At 44.8% G+C, this 18,801-nt stretch overlaps 1 protein-coding gene across 3 annotated transcripts in view; it reads left to right on the forward strand.

Annotated features, from left to right (window-relative positions):
• The window catches only part of FAM222B (family with sequence similarity 222 member B), an 89,819-nt gene that overhangs the window by 13,117 nt on the left and 57,901 nt on the right, over positions 1-18,801 (forward strand). The window contains exon 1 of one of the 3 annotated variants that reach the window (XM_053570417.1): positions 13,463-13,678. The exons of the other annotated variants lie outside the window; for them this stretch is intronic. The gene's annotated coding sequence lies outside the window, so the exon portion shown is untranslated. Of the gene's footprint in view, positions 1-13,462; positions 13,679-18,801 lie in introns of those variants that run through there. 3 annotated transcript variants of the gene reach the window in all.

The following is an 18,801-nucleotide window of genomic DNA, read 5'->3' on the forward strand; positions in this document are numbered from 1 at the left end:
TTTCCCTTTAAAACTTTTTTTTTTTTTACAGTTTTTGGCCGGGGCTGGGTTTGAACCCACCACCTCCCAGCATATGGGCATATGGAGCCGGAGCCCTACCCCTTTGAGCCACAGGCACTGCCCCCTTTAAAACTTTTTATTATGCACAGTGCTTGATATATAGCAGATGCTTGATTCCATCTTACTTCCTATTTTTCTTATTATGTTTTTGCTCAAGCTGTTTTCTTTCCCTCCAAGGACATTTCCTCCAAAACAGACAAATAAAACCAATAATCTGGTGAATCTCCTAATTAATCTTTAGGATATAGCTCATAGCTCATTTCATCTGTGAAGTCTTCCCAGTTCCCAAGGCAGAATTAATCTCTCTTGTTGCTGAGCTACTCTGACATTTTATTACCCTGTTAACATTATATTTAATATTTAAATGCTGTACTATTTCCTTATCTGTATTGTGAGCTTTTTATTGGTAAGAGTTATGCCTTTTTCACCTTTTCTTTTTTTGAGACAGAGTCTCACTATGTTGTCCTTGGTATTGTGCCGTGGTGTCACAGTTCACAGCAACTTCAAACTTTTGGTCTTAAGTGATTCTCTTGCCTCAGCCTCCTAAGTAGCTGAGACTACAGGCGTCCACCACAACGCCTGGCTATTTTTTGGTTGCGGTTGTCATTGTTGTTTAGCAGGCCCAGGCCAGACTCAAACCCGCCAGCTTTGGTGTACTCACTGAGCTATGGGTATTAAGCCCCTTTTTCACCTTTTTAACTTTAGCACCTAACAACTAAGCCTGACAAATTCATTGAGTTTCTGGTATGTATTGGGCAGTAGCAGTGCACAGGCAAACAAGATAGACAAAGTCCTCGTTCTTTTTTTTTTTCGCAGCTTCTGGCCGGGGCTGGGTTTGAACCCGCCACCTCCAGCATATGGGGCCGGCACCCTACTCCTTTGAGCCACAGGCGCTGCCCAAAGTCCTTGTTCTTATGGCGCATATATATGTATGTGTGTGTATGTGTATGTCTATGCGTGTGTGTGTATATATATATATTTTTTCTTTTTTGTCTGAGACAGAGTCTCACACTGTTGCCCAGGTTCAAGTGCCATCATATCAACCTAGCTTATAGCAACCTCAAACGCCTGGACTCAGTCAATGCTCCTGTCCAGCCTTCCCAAGTAGGTGGGACTATAGGAGTGTACTACAAAAGACCAGCTGATCTTTCTGTTTTTAGTAGAGGCTGGGTCTTACTTTTGCTGAGGCTGGTCTCCAACTCCTAAGCTCAAGCAATCCACCTGTCTCAGCTTCCCAGATGCTATAATCACAGGCAAGAGCGACTGTTCCTGGCCTGGAGCTTATTATGTATCTATCTGTCTATCTATGTATCTATTTATCTATCTAGATTGATAGGTCTTACTCTATCACTCAGGCTCGTGCATTGGCAGGATCATAGCTCACTGTAGCCCTGAACTGGTTGAGCTTATATTCTTTTTTTTGAGATAGAGTCTCACTTTGTTGCCCTGGTAGAGTGCTGTTGCGTCACAGCTCACAGCAACCTAAAACTCTTGGCTCAAGTTATCCTCTTGCCTCAGCCTCCCAAATAGATGGGACTACAGGCACTGGCCACACCACCCGGCTATTTTTTTTTTTTTTTTTTATTAAATCATAGCTGTGTACATTAATGTGATCATAGGGCACTGTATCCTGGTTTCATAGATCGTTTGACACACCCGGCTATTTTTAAGAGATGACGTCTCCCTCTGGCTCAGTCTGGTTTGGAAGTCATCAGCTCAGGCAATCCACCAACCTCGGCCTCCCAGAGTGCTAGGATTACAGGCATGAGGCACTGCGTGTCCTTGTGCTGAATGTTCTTTAGTGGTCACAGAATAGAGGAGTACCTACAGGATTTGACAGTTTACAGATTATGGTGACTTTGACTAGAAGCATTCATTGGTGTGGTGCAAATAGAATCTGATTGTAGTGGATTAATGGGAAAAATAACATGCAGAAGAAGCACTTGATTTTTGATTTTTTTTTGTTTTTTTTGATGACAGGTTTTGGAAGCTAGTTTCTTTTTTTGCTTGTTTGTTTGTTTTGAGATAATCTCAAGCTGTCGCACTGGGTAGAGTGTCCTGGTCACAGCAACCTCCACCTCTTGGGCTCAAGCTATCTTCTTGCCCCAGTTTTTCTATTTTTAGTAGAGACAGAATCTCACTTTTGCTCGGGCTGGTCTTGAAGTTGTGAGCTCAAGCTATCCACCCACCTCGGCCTCCCAAAGTGCTAGGATTAAAGGTGTAAGCTACTATGCCTGCCCTGGAAACCAGTTTTTTTATCTTTTTTTTTTTTTTTTTTGGCCGGGGCTGGGTTTGAACCCACCACCTCCGGCATATGGGACCGGCGCCCTACTCCTTGAGCCACAGGCGCCGCCCGAAACCAGTTTTTTAAAAACCTCCGATGTCATTGTTACTAAATCCTTACGTATTTGAATTTTAAATTGGTTGTGTTTTGTTGAAGTATTATATTCCTTTAATGTTTTTGTATCATTTTAGGTAGACTGCTGTTTTCTAAAAAACTGCTTTGGCTTGGCGCTTGTATCTTAAGCGGCTAAGAGGCCAGCCACATACACCAGAGCTGGCGAGTTGGACTCCAGCCTTGGCCTGCCAAACAGCAATGACAACTACAACTAAAAAATAGCTGGGTGTTGTGGCAGGCGCCTGTAGTCCCAGCTACTTGGGAGGCTGAGGCAAGAGAATCGCTTAACCCCAAGAATTTGAGGTTGCTGTGAACTGTGATGCCACAACACTCTACCCAGGACTACAGGTTGAGGCTCTGTTTAAAAAAATAATAAAATAAAAAATACAAAACTGCTTTAATGAGCGTTAGGAGCAATACAGGCTACTGTTGAGTGAATGAGATTTGTTTTGAGGTTAGTTCCCTGGTCTTGGAAAAAACAGAATAATTTGACCTTAGCCTCAGGGTAACAGGACCAATTTGGCTCAGTGGGTGGTTGTGAGGCATGACTGCTAATGAAAAATAATTGTAAAACACTTGAAAAAAAAAACACTTTTGTAAGTTAAAGTGTGATATAAATACTACATAATAGTTTTTTTTTTTTTTTTGAGACAAAGTTTCACTTTGTGGGCCTCGGTAGGGTAGAGTACTGTGGTGTCACAGCTCATAGCATCCTCTAATTCCTGGGCTTAGGCGATTCTCTCTCTCTTTTTTCAAGAGAGAGCCTTGAATTTTAGTGGCCTTTCCATAGAGCAAACATGTTAAAAAATAATAAAAATAAAAATTAACCAGGTGTGGTGGCTCACACTACATTCCTAGTTCTTTGGGTGGCCCAGGTGAGAGGATTGGTAGAGTCCAAGAGTTTGAGTTTGCAGTAAGCTGTGATTGTTCCACAGTGCTGTAATCCAGGCAACAGAGTGACACCCTATCTCCACAAAAAAAATTTTTTTTTTTTTTTGTAGAGACAGAGTCTCACTTTATTGCCCTCAGTAGAGGGCCGTGGCGTCACATAGCTCACAGCAACCTCCAACTCCTGGGCTTAGGCGATTCTCTTGCCTCAGCCTCCCCAGTAGCTGGGACTACAGGCGCCTGCAACAACGCCCAGCTATTTTTTGTTGTTGCAATTTGGCTGGGGCAGGGTTTGAACCGGCCACCCTCGGTATATGGGGCCGGCGCCCTACTCACTGAGCCACAGGCGCCGCCCCACAAAAAAATTTTAATAATTAACCGGCTGTGGCATTTTGCACTTATAGTGTCAACTACTGGGAGGCTGAGGCGGGAGGATTGCTTGAGCCCAGGACTTCCAGGCTATATTGAGCTGTGACTGTCACACTCTCATCTGGGCAAGAAAGACTCTGTCTCTTAAAAATAAGTAAAGGGGGGCGGCGCCTGTGGCTCAGTGAGTAGGGTGCCGGCCCCATATACCGAGGGTGGTGGGTTCAAGCCCAGCCCCCGCCAAACTGCAACCAAAAAAAAAAAAAAAAATAGCCAGGTGTTGTGGCGGGCGCCTGTAGTCCCAGCTACTCGGGAGGCTGAGCCAAGAGAATCGCTTGAGCCCAGGAGTTGGAGGTTGCTGTGAGCTGTGTGAGGCCACAGCACTCTACCGAGGGCCATAAAGTGAGACTCTGTCTCTACAAACAACAACAACAAAAAATAAGTAAAGGGCTGGTGTGGGTGATTTATTATCTACATTTGAAGCATCACAGCTAATCAATATAACCACTCCCTAAAAAAGTGTTGAAAAAAGCATTTTAAGGGCGGCGCCTGTGGCTCAGTCGGTAGGGCGCCGGCCCCATATACTGAGGGTGGCGGGTTCAAACCCGGCCCCGGCCAAACTGCAAAAACCAAAAAATAGCCGGGCGTTGTGGCGGGCGCCTATAGTCCCAGCTACTCGGGAGGCTGAGGCAAGAGAATCGCTTAAGCCCAGGAGTTGGAGGTTGCTGTGAGCTGTGTGAGGCCACGGCACTCTACCGAGGGCCATAAAGTGAGACTCTGTCTCTACAAAAAAAAAAAAAAAAAAAAAAGAAAAAAGCATTTTAATTTATTGTGGGCAACACCATAGAGATGCTTTAAATGCAGGGTTAGATGATGGTTGGAGTGAAGCTTTTTTTTTTTTTTTTTGCAGTTTCTGGCCGGGGCTGGGTTTGAACCCTCCACCTCCGGCATATGGGGCTGGCGCCCTACTCCTTTGAGCCACAGGCGCTGCCCAACTTTTTTTTTTTTGAGACAGAGCCTCAAGCTGTTGCCCTGGGTAGAGTGCTGTGGCATCACAGCTCACAGCAACCTCCAACTCCTGGGCTCAAGCGATTCTCCTGCCTCCGCCTCCCAAGTAGCTGGGACTACAGGCGTCCACCACAATGCCCAGCTATTTTTTTTTTTGGTTGTAGCCATCATTGTAATTTGGCGGGCCCATGCTGGATTCTAACCCGCCAGCTCAGGTGTATGTGGCTGGTGCCTTAGTTGCTTGAGCCACAGGTGCCAAGCCTGCAGTGAAGCTTTGATCACGGACATGGTGCCATTTCAAGGAAAACTAACACTCCTTGTTCCATACCTGAGTCTAAATATAGAATCAATGGCATCATTACCTATAAATGCACTTAGAAAATGCTTGAAATTTCAATCTGTTGAACTGAATTTTTCTCAGCCTTTAAAGTGACATTAACAATAGAGGAAAATTGGGACATGGTCTAAAACGGAAAAGGGAAAACTGAAATGATTAAGTGATAGTCTGCTGATGTGCTTAGAACTTCACCCTGCTGACATCTCATTTACAAAAAATATTTTTTAAGGCTGTGTTTTCAGTATAGGGACCTGTGCCTTGCTAATTTTAGAAGAAAGTAATGTGAACTTTTTAGCTTTTTATGTAGGTTGGAATTGAATATTTTTTTCTGGAATTTGAGTTTTTTATCCTCTTTAAGTAAAAGCCATAGATTTCTTTTCCTCATTAATGGGAATACCATACTTGGTTTTCCTGTACCCAGGCATTATTTGCTTTCCTTTTGCATTTAGTGACGGCTAAAGAGGTTCCTGAATGGCCAGCTTTCACAGCAAAGACAGTTGACTAAGCTTACTTTTTTAGAGATGTTTTATTTCTGTAGTTCTATTTAGACTGTGTATTATATGCTTCTGTCATCTGCCTTCATTGTAGACTGTTTTATATTCCTAGGTAAAGTTTTGTTTTCTATTCTTATTCTGTTTCCTTGGATTTAACGTGCAGTTTACCTGTTTCCATTTCTTTTTTTTTTTTTTTTTAGAGACAGAGTCTCACTCTCTAGACTGCCGTGGCATCACAGCTCATAACAACCTCCAGCTCTTGGGCTTAGGTGATTCTCTTGCCTCAGCCTCCTGAGTAGCTGGGATTACCGGCGCCTGCCACAATGCCCGGCTATTTTTTGGTTGCAGTTTGGCTGGGGCCAGGTTCGAACTCGCCACCCTCAGTATATGGGGCCGGCGCCCTACTCACTGAGCTACAGGCACCGTCCTACCTGTTTCCATTTTATTTAATAGTTCCTAGATTAGGTATTTGATGAAGCTTATATCCTAAATATATATATATATATATATATTTTTTGTTTTTGGCCAGGGCTAGGTTTGAACTTGCCACCTCTGGCATATGGGACCGGCGCCCTACTCCTTGAGCCACAGGTGCCGCCCTATCCTAAATATTTTTAGGGAATGTATTACTTATGCTAGACATTCTTATCTTTATTTATTTTTGTTTATTTTTATTTATTTATTTATTTTTTTGTAGAGACAGAGTCTCACTTTATGGCCCTTGGTAGAGTGCCGTGGCCTCACCCAGCTCACAGCAACCTCCCAACTCCTGGGCTTAAGCGATTCTCTTGCCTCAGCCTCCCGAGTAGCTGGGACTACAGGCGCCCGCCACAACGCCCGGCTATTGTTTGGTTGCAGTTTGGCCGGGGCTGGGTTTGAACCCTCCACCCTCGGTATATGGGGCCAGCGCCCTACCGACTGAGGCACAGGCGCCGCCCTATTTATTTTTATTATTCAGACTAGACAGAGTTTTTCTGGAAGCTTGCAGTTGGCAGCTTAAGAGAAAATGGTTCAGGACTGTATAGAAGAGGCATTTTTCACCACTACTTAACAATATGGAATATATGTAATTTTTGACCTTATATGTTTCTTCTGTGATTTGCTATTTCTTGCTGTTTGAATATTTTTTTCTTCAGTTATTTGTATTTTTCTTCATAGATTGTGACCATCAACTTTTTTTTTTTTTTTGTATGTATTACAAATTTTTTTTTGGCCGGGGACAGGTTTGAACCTGCCACCTCCAGCATATGGGACCGGCGCCCTACTCCTTGAGCCACAGGCGCCACCCATATTACAAATATTTTTTAAGGCTATGAACATGGAATAAGAAGGCAGGCCATTGTATCAAATGCTAATCTAAGATGGTGTTTGGTTAAATTGCTTAATTGTTTGCCCTGATTATTTGAGCAATGGTAAGCTTCTTTTGTTACTTCCCTTTCAAAGATGCATAGAAAAGCTCCTTCTGTCTGAAGTAAAGTGTTGGCTCTGTGTTGGTTGTAATTTGCTTTTTCTGGCTTGCACAGCCTTCTTTTTGTTTTCTGTCTTCTGACAGATTATAGGATTGTGGGGAAACAGCGTCCAGGGCTTTTTCGGGAACTGTGCCATTTTATCTACAGGAGAAGCCATTGGCTTTGGCACTAGACAAGAATTGGCTCTGCATTTAAAGATGCCAAATCATGCTTGATTCACAAGTTTGCTATCTCATTTTGTCTGTGTGTGAAACTTTTTTAGGATTTTGGCTTTTTACTTTTTCTACCATGTGCTACTCTGTTGGTATGAGAAGTTAGCAATTTATTCCTTCTCTCCAACTCTCCACTCCCCTGCACACAATCCAAACATCCCAGATCAGAGCAAAAGATGTAACATCATTTTGAGGATTAGGGGGAATATATTAATACCACAGAAATGTTTCCCTTTGGTGCCTTTATGGTAACTTTGAGCTTTAATTCTGGTTTATCAGTTAACATCTTCCCTGTAGAGCAGTGGTTCTCAACCACCTTTCTTTTTTTTTTTGTAGTTTTTGGCCGGGGCTGGGTTTGAACCCACCACCTCTGGCATATGGGACCGGTGCCCTACTCCTTTGAGCCACAGGTGCCGCCCCGGTTCTCAACCTTCCTAATGCGGAGACCCTTTATTTATTTATTTATTTTTTTTGTAGAGACAGAATCTCACTTTACCTCCCTCGGTAGAGTGCCATGACGTCACACGGCTCACAGCAACCTTCAGCTCTTGGAGTTACACGATTCTCTTGCCTCAGCCTCCCAAGCAGCTGGGACTACAGGTGCCCACCACAACGCCCAGCTATTTTTTGTTGCAGTTTGGCCGGGGCTGGGTTTGAACCCGCTACCCTCGGTATATGGGGCCGGTGCCCCACTCACTGAGCCACAGGTGCCGCCCTGCTGCGACCCTTTAATACAGTTCCTGTGGGTCTCCGCCCACAGGTTGAGAACTGCTGCTGTAAAGTCTTGAATTACTTAGATGTGGAAATTATTTACCTACCCACCAAGATGTCTTTTTACAAAGGTTTTCAAAGGCATCAGTGAAAGCTGATTGTCAGGGTATTTTATTTTATTTTATTTATTTAGTTATTTATTTATTTTTGCAGTTTTTGGCCAGGGCTGGGTTTGAATGCGCCACCTCTGGCATATGGGGCCGGCGCCCTACTCTGTTGAGCCACAGACGCTGCCTGAGTATTTTATTTTTTAACTGGGGGGAAACTTAATTTGTGTAAGACAGAGCTCATCTACCCTGATACACTCTTTTCAGTGGGATTTAGAGTAATGTATCGTGATTTCAAGTAAGAATTTTTATCATATAAGCAGTCTTAATTCCAATTGTGCCTGCTGTCTTTATGCTTTTTATAATTGATCTTGAAACCTAGCCAGCTCCTTATTTTAGTAAATCTTCAACTCCAGATACTGCTTCTGTTTTCTGTAGATAACAGTTTAAAGATACCATTCTAGGTATAGGTTACTTCCATTTATATTAAGGCCAGAAAGTTTTTTTTTTTTAGGAGATAGAGTCTCACTTTATCGCCTTCGGTAGGCTGCCATGGTCACAGCTCACAGCAACCTCTAGCTCTTGGGCTTAGGTGATTCTGTTGCCTCAGCCTCCCAAGTAGCTGGAACTACAGTCACACACCACAGTGCTTGGCTATTTTTTGTTGCAGTTTGGCTGGGGTCAGATTCGAACCCACCATCCTTGGTATATGGGGCCAGCGCCCTACTCACGGAGTCACAGGCGCCACCCAGACCAGAAAGATTGTTAATAGGTAACTAAGGCAGTTTGGGTAGGCTGGTTTTTCTCATGTGAATCATGATATAGAGAGATAGATGTTTTCCTTCCTCTCCCAAGAATGCTTTTTCTTCTGTCCTGTGCCAAACCTACAGTTCCCCTAAGGCTGGAGATTGTGTATTCTCTGTTGTAGTTTGCCTTTATTTTATTTATTTAGTTTTTTTTTTGAGACAGAGTCTCACACTGTCACTCTTGGTAGAGTGCCATGGCATCACAGCTCACAACCTCAAACTCTTGAGTTCAAGTGATTCTCTTGCCTCAGCCTCCTGCGTAGCTGGGACTACAGGCGCCCACCAGAACGCCCAGCAGTTTATAGAGATGAGGTCTCGCTCTGACTCAGACTGGTCTCGAATCTGTGAGCTCAGGCAATCTATCCACTTCGCCCTCCGAAGTTCTAGGATTACAGGTATGAGCCACCTCGCCCAGCCTAGTTTGCCTTTATTATTATTATTATTATTTATTTATTTTTTAGAGACAGAGTCTCACTTTGTTGCCCTCGGTAGAGTGCTGTGGCATCACAGCTCACAGCAACCTTCAGCTGTTGAGCTTAGGCAATTCTCTTGCCTCAGCCTCCCAAGAGGCTGGGACTACAGGTGCCCACCACAATGCCCGGCTATTTTTTTGTTGCAATTTGGCCGGGTCTGGGTTTGAACCTGCCACCCTAGGTATATGGGGCTGGTGTCCTACCCACTGAGCCACAGGTGCTGCCCTATTATTAATATTATTTTAGCTAGTCTTCCCAGTCTTAACTAAGCAACTTCTAGCCAAAGATTACATCTTTTTTTTTTTTTTTTTTGTATTTTGAGACAGCCTCAAGCTGTCGCCCTGGGTAGAGTGCTGTGGCATCACAGCTCACAGCAACCTCCAACTCCTGGGCTCAAGAGATTCTCTTGCCTCAGCCTCCCGTAGCCGGGACTATAGGCGCCCGCCACAACGCCTGGCTATTTTTTTTTTTTTTTTTTTGTGGTTGTAGCTATCATTGTTGTTTGGCTGTTGGGGCTGGATTCGAACCTGCCAGCTCAGGTGTATGTGGCTGGCGCCTGTGGCTGGAGTCACAGGTGCTGAGCCTCCCTTTAGTGTTTAAAAGACAAAGTAAAACCAATTAAAAAAAAAAAATCTCGGGTGGCGGCCTGTGGCTCAGTGAGTAGGGCACCAGCTCCATATACCGAGGCTGGTAGGTTCAAACCCGGCCCCGGCCAAAACTGCAACAAAAAAATAGCCGGGCTTTGTGGCCGGTTTCTGTGGTCCCAGCTACTTGGGAGGCTGAGGCAAGAGAATCGCTTAAGCCCCAGAGTTGGAGGTTGCTGTGAGCTATGATGCCACTGTACTTACAGAGGGTGACAAAATGAGATTCTATCTCTAAAAAAAAAAAAAAAAAATCTGCCAGATATGGTGGCGGCTCCTGCGTAATCCTAGTACTCTGGGAGGTCAAGGTGGGAGGATCTCTTGTGTTTAGGAGTTCCAGACTAGTGTGAGCAAGAGTGAGCCCCCCTTCTCTATTAAAAGTAGAAAAATTAGGTGGGCATAGTGATGGGTGCCTGGAGTCCCAGCTACTCAGGAGGCTTGAACCGAGGAGTTTGAGGTTATAGTGAGTTATGATTGAGGCCAATGCCTTGGGCAATGGAACAAGATGATAGAGCAAGACACTGTCTAAAAAGAAAACAACCCAAACCAAACTACTGCTAAAGAATACTTTGTATCATTGAAATAATAGTTTAAGGCATTACCTTTTATTTTTTTTTTTTTTAGTTATCACACTATTTTTTTCAGCCTGCCGTTCTTTTGAAATCTAGTGACTAATGAGGTTTTTTTTTTTTTTTTTTGCAGTTTTTGGCCAGGACTGGGTTTGAACCCACCACCTCCAGCATATGGGGCCAGTGCCCTACTTCGTTGAGCCACAGGCGCCACCCTTTCTTTTTTTTTTGGACTAATAAGGTTTTTAATTAAAGTCTCTGTGTTGTGCCATGGGTGTTCAACTTATGTAAAGGTCATGTAGTAGGTTTTTATGGGGAAAATTCTTTTTTAAGAGTGTTCATCTTCTTTAGGTGAGATCATTGTTATTGTTTTATGTTATTCAGTTCTACTCAAAATTGTATATTATTTTGATTAGAGTAAATTAAGTATCAAAATTACTTTTTTTTTTGTGGCCTGTTATAAATGTCACTTGGTAAATGTACAAAATAGTGTACTCAACAAATAACAATACACAAATTGTTCAGACTAGGTGAAAGTTACCAGAACTAGTTTTTAGTCTAACCTATTGATCTTTCCATCTATTTCTGACAGATATGTTTGTTTTGTTTTAGTATCTTTCTTTCTTTGTTTTTGAGACAGTCTCACTTTGTTGCCCTGGGTAGAGTGAGATGGTGTCATACCTCACAGCAACTTCAAACTCTTGGGTTCAAGTGATGCTCTTGCATCAGCCTCCCAAGTAGCTGTGACTACAGCTCCCCCCTGCCCCCCCAATGCCTGTTTATTTTTAGAGACAGGGTTTTGCTCTTGCTCAAGCTGGTCTCAAACTTCTGAGCTCTAGCAGTCCACCCACCTTGGCTCCCAGAGTATTAGATCACAGGCATGAGCCACCGTATTCTTTCATAAATTTGTTTGAGGGCGGACAAGGTGGCTCACACCTATAATCCTAGTACTCTGGGAGGCTGAGGCAGGAGGATCACTTGAGTTTGAGGTTGCAGTGAGCTAGGATAACACCACTGCACTCTCGCCTGGGTGACAGAGCAAGACTCTATCTCAAAAAATAAGTAAATAAATAAATAATTTTAAAAAATTCTGCTTAAACCAGAGGTTTCTTTCTTTTTGTTTTTGAGACAGTCTCAAACTGTCACCCTGGGTAGAGTGCCGTAGCATCATAGCTTACAGCAACCTCCATCTCTTGGGCTTAAGCGATTCTCTTGCCGCAACCTCTCAAGTTAGCTAGGACTATAGGCGCCCGCCACAATGTCCAACTATTTTTTGGTTGTAGTTGTCCTTGTTGGGCAGGCTGGGGCTGGATTTGAACCCACCAGCTCCGGTGTATGTGGCTGGTGCCCTAGCCACGGATCTACAGGTTCTGGGCCTAAACCAGAGTTTTTTATTGTTGTTGTTTTTGCAGTTTTTGGCTGGGGCCTGGTTTGAACCTGCCACCTCCCGTATATGGGGCTAGCACCTGAGCCACAGGCGCCAGCCCCCTAAACCAGAGTTTTAAAATTCAGATTAGAAAAATGAACTGGTTTTCAAACTGGCATATTATAGGGGGAAGAGGTGATGGGTAAATTCACACCTCTTGGGTACAATCCACACTATTTGGGGTTGGACGCAGGTATAACCTTGACTCAAACTGTACCTAAGTAATGCATGTAACCAAGATGTTTGTACTCCCATAACATTCCAAAATAAACAATTAAACCCAGCATGTCATAAAGCTCCTTTTTTATCTTCCAGGAAGACTGAAGTGGTTATATGAAATGCTTTGAGTTCTACCTAATAGGAGGTTAAAGTTTTGTTTTCTTTTAAATTATAATAATGCTTGGAGAGTTAAGTTGCTGAGAGTCATGTAGATACTTAGTATCTTGCAAGAACTCAGAACAAAAATAGCAACCTAGGGAATAGCTTGCCTTTCCTGACCCCTATTTTATTTTTCTTAAATGAACGGTATGTTCTGCTCTACCACTACGTTTGAGAAAACATACTACAATCTTTAGCATATTCTATCCCACCATCTTTATACTTCTACATTGGCAGTAGTGATTGAATTGTTGATGCAGCAGCCTGGCTGTTGCTTAGAGATTTTTTTCTAAAATTAGGTCCCTGGGTTGACTAAGACTTAGGTGTTTGCTTCCTAATTGTACTGAAACCTGCTAAGAGAGTGGTCATCTTGGGTTTAACTGGATGTAGATGTCTTGTATCTGAAACAGGTTGGAGCCAACTGTGTTGTATGTGTGCGTGTTTGCCGAGGATTTGATGTATTCCTTCTCTTCCATCCCAGTAACTACCTGACACAAGCTTTCCCACTACGCCTGTCCCTGCTTCCCCCCCCCATACACTTTCCCACTACACCTGTCCTTGTTTGCTTCCCCCCCACCCCAGTAATTTCTACATTTAGGGAAGCAGGAGTTTCCAACTGGGAAGATCGACTTGTGCGTCAGGTCTAGTTTGCAAACCTAAATTCGTCCAGTGTTTAGGAGGAAGTGCACTTGATTAATCTGAGAAAAGGAGGGCAAGGCAGAGAGGCCTGAGGACTGTCTTTTTACCATCGGGTGTCTCTAGGTGGGAATTGCTGTTGAAGTATGAGGGTGGGGGAGCGGGAGGAGGGGCAGAAGGAAAGGGGCATCACCTGGCCCATCTAGGGGCTGCTTGCCTCCAGCTTTGGGGTGAGGGCCAGAAGAGATGGGGGCAGCGCTAACAAAGAGGAGCCGTACGGGGGCCGCGGCCATGGGTAGCTAGCCTATCCTGGGCGGCTGACTTCCCAGTGGGTCTCCCCAGTTGGCTGCTTGGTGAGTCGCTCTGCCTACTCCCTGGCTTGCCATTGGCTGTGGGGACAGGCAGGGGCTCGAAGAGAGCTAGGATCGAGGTGAGGGGGCGGGGCTGGCTTCCGGCGGCGGAGGGGAGAGAACAGCAGCCAGCTGGGGGAGGGGGTGTCGGCGCACCGTAGAGTGCTGCGCTCAGTGAGCCTGGCACCCGGAGCAGCCGCCTCCCCCTCCCCCTGCCAAGATCGCTGGAAGCCCCTTCTCATCCATCTTCCCTGGAGGGGCGAGGTAGGCTGAGCTGCCCCTGGCGGGCGGGGCGGAGCCCAGAACCCTACCGTGTGCTGCGGAGAACATCTCAGTTCCAGGGTACAAGGTGTGTGTGTGTTTTTTCTAACGAAATCGGGACTTCTGCAGACTTAACCTTGTAAGAAAAGGAGAAATGGAATGGGAAGTAAGATCTCCACATCTCTTCAGTTTATTTTGATTTTCTAATTTTACCCTTCTTCCTTCTTTTCTTCTTTTCTTCTCACCCCTGCAGCTGGGTAAGGAGATTCAGTACTCTTATCTCTTTTTACTAATGTGTTGATGTTGGGCGCATAGTAAAATGCTGAGAGAAGAAAAGATGAGCCCTTTTTTGTGTGTGGCATCTGATGCAGTAAACCGCAAAAAAAAAAAAAAAAAAAGCTAGGAGTGAGGAGTGGGTTTTTAGAACTGTACTGCATCTGTGTCCATTAAGGCATCTTCACCATTTTCCTCCTTGGGACTGCCTTAATCAGCAATAACAATCTTAAAGAAGAGGAGGTGCTGGTGTAAAGAGGGAGCAGCCCCCATCAAATGGGGGTTAAAGGAAATCTTGATAGTTAGCTTTTAACTCTCTAAAGTCTATTCTTTGAGTATATTATCACTGGCTTTTTGTGTAGGAGCTCAGCTCTGTTGGAGAAACCTGGCTAGAGCCGGCAAACTCCCTTGCTGTTAATGAAACTTAAAAGTCTTACCTGTTTCTCCAAACCATTGATGTATATATAATTGGAGATATATATATATCCATTTTAGTGGATGTATATTTTTAATGGATATATATATTTTAATTTAATTTCATTTTTTTTGAGACAGTATCATTCTGTTGTCTTAGGTAGAGTGCTATGGCATCATAGCTCACAGATCCCAAACTTTTTTTTTTTTTTTTTTTTTTTGACAGAGCCTCAAGCTGTTGCCCTGGGTAGAGTGCCATAGCATCACAGCTCATAGCAACCTCCAACTGGGCTCGAGTGAGTCTCCTGCCTCCGCCTCCCAAGTAGCTGGGACTCTAGGCGCCTGCCACAAAGCCCAGCTATTTTTTGGTTGCAGCCAGCATTGTTGTTTGGCGGGCCCAGGCTGGATTAGAACCTGCCAGCTCAGGTGTATGTTGCTGGCGCCTTAGCGCTTGAGCCACAGGTGTGAGCCAGAACCCAAACTCTTGAGCTTGAGCAATTCTCTTGCCTCAGCCTCCCGAGTAGCTGAGACTACAGGTGCCAGCTATTTTTTTTTTTAAGACAGAGTCTCAGGCTGTCGTCCTGGGTAGAATACTTTGGCTCACAGCAACCTCAAACTCTTTTTTTTTTTTTTTTTTTTTTTATTGTTGGGGATTCATTGAGGGTACACAACCTCAAACTCTTGAGTTTAATTGAGTCTGTTGCCTCAGCGCCCCAAGTAGCTGGGACTACAGGCGCCTGCTACAATGCTCGGCTATTTTTTGGTTGTAGTTGTCATTGTTATTTGTCAGGTCCCAGACTAGATTTGAACCCACCAGCTCAGGTGTATGTGGCTGGCACCCTAGCCGCTGAGCTACAGGCACCGAGCCCAACACCCAGCTATTTTTTTTTTTTTTTTTTTGTAGAGACAGAGTCTCACTGTACCGCCCTCGGGTAGAGTGCCATGACTTCACACGGCTCACAGCAACCTCTAACTCTTGGGCTTACGCGATTCTCTTGCCTCGGCCTCCGGAGCAGCTGGGACTACAGGCACCCAGCACAGTGCCCGGCTATTTTTTGGTTGCAGTTTGGCCAGGGCTGTGTTTGAACCCGCCACCCTCGGCATATGGGGCTGGCACCCTACTCACTGAGCCACAGGCACTGCCCGCACCCAGCTATTTTTAATAGTTTTAGTAGAGGCAGAGTCTCACTCTTGCTCAGGCTAGTCTCTAACTCAGCCTCCTAGACTGCTAGTATTACAGGTGTGAACTACCAGCCCCCAGCCCATCCCCTTGATATATTTCTTTCTTTCTTTCTTTTTTTTTTTTGAGATGGAGTCTCACATGGTCACCCTTGGTAGAGTGCTGTGGCGTGTTAACTCACAGTAACCTCAAACTCTTAGGTTCAAGTGATCCTCTTGCCTCAGCTTCCCAAGTAGCTGGAACTACAGGTACTTGCCACAATGGTTGGCTATTTTTTAGAGACAGGGTCTCTCTCTGGCTGAGTCTAGTCTCGAACTTGTGAGCTCAGGCAATCCACCTGCCTCAGCCTCCCAAGTGCTAGAATTACAGGCGTGAGCTACCGTGCCCGGCTTCTATTGATATACTTCTTAAATTCACAGTCTTTCAGAGGGATCAGTTTTTGTCCCCCCAAACCAAAACCAAACTTAAAATCCAGATGAATTTCAATTTGTTTATTTTTTATTTTTTTTGGCCCGGGCTGGGTTTGAACCCACCACCTCCAGCATATGGGACCGGTGCCCTACTCCTTGAGCCACAGGTGCCACCCAATTTGTTTATTTTTTAAAGGGTTCTTTTCCCCAAACTTTATGAATTTGGGTGGCTATAGCTTTATAACTTCAGTGGTATTTATCTCTTTTGAGTTTTTTTGCTTCTATAATTTATGAATACCTTCTTTCTTTTCTTTTTGTAGAGACAGAGTCTCACTTTATCGCCCTCCGTAGAGTGCTAGGGTGTCACAGCTCACAGCAACCTCCAACTCCTGGGCTTAGGCGATTCTCTTGCCTCAGCCTCCCAAGTAGCTGGGACCATAGGTGCCCGCCACAATGCCAGGTAATTTTTTTTGTTGTTGCAGTTTGGCCGGGGCTGGGCCGAACCCGCCACCTAACCCACTGAGCCACATGCGCTGCCCGATACCTTCTTTCTTAAGGACACGCATTTATTCTTCAGCCACAATTGGGAACCCCCTTATAGGTTTTTTTTTTTTTTTTTTGAGACAGAATCTCAAGCTGTTGCCCTGGGTAGAGTGCCATGGCATCGCAGCTCACAGCAATTGCCCACTCCTGGGCTCAAGTGATATCTCTTGCCTCAGACTCCCAAGCAGCTGGGACTACAGGTGCCCACTGCAATGCCCAGCTATTTTTTGGTTGCATTTGTCATTGTTGCTTAGCAGGCCCAAGCTGGGTTCAAACCCGCCACCCCAGGTGTATGTAGCCGGCACCCTGCTGACTGAGCCATGGGTGCCATCCACTCCTTATAGGTTTTAAAGTGAGAGGAAAGTTATCAACTGAAAATAGAAAACCCAAAATTTATGATGTTAGAAACAAAGGGTGTGAGTGTCTGTGTGTGTGTGTTGAGTGGCAATGCTTGTGGTACTCTTGCTTTTACTCAGCATTTCAACTAAAGATGTTTGAACCAGGTTTATTTTTATTTATTTATTTATTTTTTTTGTAGAGACAGAGTCTCACTTTATGGCCCTCGGTAGAGTGCTGTGGCATCACACAGCTCACAGCAACCTCCAGCTCCTGGGCTTAAGCGATTCTCTTGCCTCAGCCTCCCGAGTAGCTGGGACTACAGGTGCCTGCCACAACGCCCGGCTATTTTTTGGTTGCAGTTTGGCCGGGGCTGGGTTTGAACCCACCCCCCTCGGCATATGGGGCCGGCGCCCTACTCACTGAGCCACAGGCGCCGCTCCTGAGCCAGGTTTATTTTAATGTTGGTTAACAAAGAACCAGAAGGGATGAATATCATTGTTTGGCCAATACTTTGGTAAATATTAATTAAAATGGTTCAGAGTTTATTCCTGTAATCCAGATTTAATTTCCAAAAGTGTTCTAACTGGAGTTGATTTTTTTTTTTTTTTGAGACAGTCTCACTACGTCACCCTCTGTAAATTGCTGTACTGTCACAGCTCACAGCAATTTCAAACTCTTGGGCTCAAGTGATTCTCTTGCCAAAGCTTCCCAAGTAGTTGGGATTACAGGCACCTGCTACAATGCCCGGTAGAATTTTATTTTTTTGTTGCAGTTGTCACTGTTATTTAGCTGGCCCTGGTTGGGTTTGAACCCGCCAGCCTCCGTGTATGTGGTTGGCACTCTACCCAGTGAGCTATGGGTATCGCTCTTGGAGTTGATTTTTTTTTTTTTTTCTTTTTTGAGACTGCTCAGGTTGCAGTTTGGCCAGGAAAACCATAGAGGGTAGAGTGCTGTTGCATCACAGCTCACTGCAACCTCAAACTCCTGGGGTTAAGCTATTCTCTTGCCTCAGCCTTCCCACTAGCTGGGACTACAGGTGCATGCCACAATGCCCGGCTATTTTTTGGTTGTAGTTGTCATTGGTGTTTGGCAGGCCCAGGCTGTATTCGAACCCGCCAGCTCTGGTGTATGTGGCTGGTGCTTTAGCTGCTTGAGGTATAGGTGCTGAGCCCTACATTTCTTTTTTTAAATCTCAAGTAGCTTTGGTACAGAACAGCAGTTCTCAGCCTATGGTCATGACCCACAGGAACTGTATTAAAGAGCCACGGTATTAGGAAGGTTGAGAACCACTGGTATAGAGGTAGATGCACAGTAATCACATTCTAGGTTTTGGGCTTTTAGTTTGTTACCCATTCATCTCTTAAGCCTCTGTGAATTATGTTTAAATTGGAAGGGAGGTTAGTGAGATGGCTCACAAGTGTAATCCCAGGCTCAGCACCTGTAGCACAGTTGTTACTGATAGTGGCAGGTTCAAACCTGTCCCGGGTCAGCTAACACAATGATGACAACTGCAACAAAAAATAGCTGGGCATTGTGGCATGAGCCTGCAGTCCCAGCTACTTGGGAGGCTGAGGCAAGAGAACAGCTTAAGCCCAAGAGTTTGACGTTGCTGTGAACTGGGACGCCACAGCACTCTACCAAGAGCAACATAGTGAGACTCTGTCTCAAAAAAAAGATACCAAATAGAGGTGCTACTTGTTTATTGGTACAAGCAAGTTAAAGTGGCATGGACTCCAGGTGATTTTTTTTGTCCCTTCCCCAAAGTGTAATAGGGATGTCAAGGCTTTTATCAGGGATTTTTAACAGCTCACTCTCAGTAATAAGTTTGGTAAGACAACATCTGGGATGGCGGCACCTATAGCAAAGTGGTTACTGCGCTGACCACATACACTGAGGCTGGCAGGTTCAAACCCAGCCAGGGCCAGCTAAACAACAATCACAACTGCAGCAAAAAAATGGCCTGGCGTTGTTGTGGCAGGCTTCTATAGTCCCACCTACTTGGGAGGCTGGGACAAGAGAATGGCTTAAGCCCAACAGTTTGAGGTTGCTGTG

Source organism: Nycticebus coucang, chromosome 18 (assembly GCF_027406575.1).
Source record: "Nycticebus coucang isolate mNycCou1 chromosome 18, mNycCou1.pri, whole genome shotgun sequence".
Classification (NCBI taxonomy): Eukaryota; Metazoa; Chordata; class Mammalia; order Primates; family Lorisidae; genus Nycticebus; species Nycticebus coucang.